Source organism: Nematolebias whitei, chromosome 1 (genome assembly GCF_014905685.2).
Source record: "Nematolebias whitei isolate Nwh7 chromosome 1, NemWhi1, whole genome shotgun sequence".
In the NCBI taxonomy this organism is placed as follows: domain Eukaryota; kingdom Metazoa; phylum Chordata; class Actinopteri; order Cyprinodontiformes; family Rivulidae; genus Nematolebias; species Nematolebias whitei.
Window position 1 is genome coordinate 57,373,270 of NC_056498.1, and position 3,034 is coordinate 57,376,303.

The window sequence follows — 3,034 nt, forward strand, 5'->3', positions numbered from 1 at the left end:
CCATCCGTGGGACAATAAAGGCTGTTTCTATTCTATTCTATTTGAGGATAAAATCAGAGGAAGAACTGCTGGGACCGACTTCCTGTTTGAAAAAAGCATTCCTTTTGGTTTTTTTTGGCATTTAGGACAAGTTTGAGGTGAAACAAATCTGACTGGATGATGTTGAATGCAGATTGCAAAAGCTGGAAAACCTTATCAACAGTTTTAGCTCGACAATAAACAACTGTGTCATCAGCATAGAAATGTATGGATGCATCAGGGATGTTTTTACCGACATTACATATGTAGATTGTAAAGAGGGTGGGTCCTAAGACTGAGCCTTCAGGTACAACCATTAGTGACTGTTAAATAACTGGAGGAAGTACCATTATGTTGAACACATTGCCTCCGATCTGAGAGATAGTCAGAGAACCATCCAATGGTGTGATCTGAGAAACCGATTTTTGAGAGTTTATGACACAAGATGTTCTGATCCACAGTGTCAAAAGCTTTAGACAGGTCTAAGAAAAGTGCAGCACAATAATCCTGAGCATCCAGTGCTTCAACAACATCATTAAGAACCTTCAGTGAAGCAGTGGTTGTGCTGTGTTGTTTCCTGAAACCAGATTGATGTGGAGGTAAGATGTTAAATGAGTTTTGATTTGAGAGTTTATCAGTTTTTCTAGAACCTTGGCTAAAATGCAGAGTTTAGAGATTGGCTGATAGTTGTTCAGTGAGGTGAAGTCACCTCCCTTCAGCAAAGGAAGAACAAAGGCTGTTTTCCAAGCGTGTGGAATGGAGTTTTGGCTTATGGACAGGTTAAAGATGTGGGTCACAGGGACTGTGATGATATGAGCGACCAGCCTTAAGAAATAAGGCGGAAATAAGGTGCATCAGATGTCAGAAAGTGACTATTGAATGAACATATACAACTTATTAACAAACTCCAAAATGGCTATAATTCAGACAGTTTTACAAATTTTGAGCTAAAAGTTTGAGTGGTAGTGGCTGCGAATAATTTCCAACACATACTCCAAGTGCTAACAATTAATCCTGAGGCTGAAAGGTTTGAGCCCAGGTTGCACCAGGAAGGCCATCCAGTGTCAAACAATTGCCAAATCTTTCGAGTTTACTGGTGACCTCTGCAGAAGGGAGCAGCTGAAAAGAAAACAACAATTCCAAGTGCTAACAAGTAGCATAAAACATTTTAATTTAGCTATTAACTGTTGGGGTCATTACCTTGCTTTTCTGCTATCACATTATCCAATGAACTACTAGACTAAAGAATATTTCAAAAAGTAATCTATGGTTGTATTTCCTGACTGATTAACTTTTGTGGTCAACCCCATTCAAGATGGCCACCACAGCTAAGAAACCTTAACAAATACAAATATGGCTATAATCCAAATAATTTTACAGATATTAATTTAAAATATGGTGTGGTTGTAGCTAAGAATTATTCCCATCACATACTTGACCCAGACACATTGTTTCATATATTTTTGTCTAAAACATTGGCATTAACTGTTGGATACAACTTTATCTGTCTGTTAGAAAAATATCTTGTGAATGACTTGACAGTTTTTTGTTTATGAAAATCTCCAAAACTGAACATATGACGTACATCTACATCCGCTCAATTTTTGGAGTCACCACAATTCAAAATGCCAAATCAGCGTTAGCCAACGCAAACATGGCTCTAAATTATTCCGTTCTGCAGAAATCAAGCTACAACTTGGTGTGGTAGTAGCTGAGAGTCATTACCAACATGTACTCTGAGCACTAACAATTCTCACGAGATTTTGTGATATTTTATGAGAATACACAAAACATAATTTGCAAGGATTGACAAAAAAGTTGCTTCTCGTGATAAAGTGATATTTAAAACTAGAAGGTGGTGGGAACATGCATTCCTTCAAGGAATGCTTGGCCTTCAATTAAAACTTATTTTTACACTCAGTCCATGCCCACATGGAGGACTTCCTGCACTGTTATATTTTACTCTGGCTCACTCTTGGTTACTTGACAAAAGACAGAAAACTGTAGCTCCTCTTCAGTTAGTAAAACAATGTGAGGGGTGCATTAGCAGAATAGTTTGTCTCTTTACAGTCAGAAACTCTTGAGTTGCTTTGGCAGCCCAACTTCCCAACCTGTGATGTTTGCATTATTAACTTTGCTGCATTTATCTGAATCTGTGAAAAAAGCAAAATAAAGAAGAAAAGGCCAACAAGAAGCTGCAACAAATAATACATTGTGCATTTTAGAGGACACGTTAAACCTAATAACTGCTATTCTGTGATCTGGAAATAACCGACTTGAGTCGTTACCAAAAAATCAAGTGATGTCGCCATTGTGAGTTCAGACAAAGGGCAGAGAACAAAAGATCCCCACAATTATCTGACACACGACCTGCCTATTATGGCTGCTTTTAAAATCTATTCCTGGCCCTGGTGATCTTAATAGTTCAAACTGCCAGTGTGGGCCATGCAATATAATTTGATGTGATGTTGTGTTTCCCTACTGCCCAGATGAGCCCTGAAGGCAGCAAAGCGTGACTGCAAACAGGAAGGTCTTATACTTTGGACATGGAAAGCAGTTTGACCTTGTGCAAAAGAGTTGAGCCCATTTTATTTTAATGATCAGGGAGATTTGAAAAACTTTATTTTTGACAGCATTGAATTGAGCTTACACATCAAGTTTTTCCTTTATAATAAGATCCCTCTTTGATGGTAATGAAGAGGATTTACTGTATTTTCCAGGGTATAAGTTGCAGGGGTTTTTTTGCAAAGATTTGTCAGTCCTGTGACTTATACGCCCAAGCGACTTTTATATACATATATATATATATATATATATATTTTTATTTTTTTATTTTTTTTTCCATATTCATAATGCAATTTTTGACTGATGCTTTAAATTTCTATGAACTGCAACAGCAAGTCCTCCCATGCGCACTTCACTCAGCTGGTGCAAGCGGAGAAATGCTGGAGAGCTAGCGGCTCTGGCTGGGATGGATGGATGGATGGATGGATGGATGGATGGATGGATGGATGGA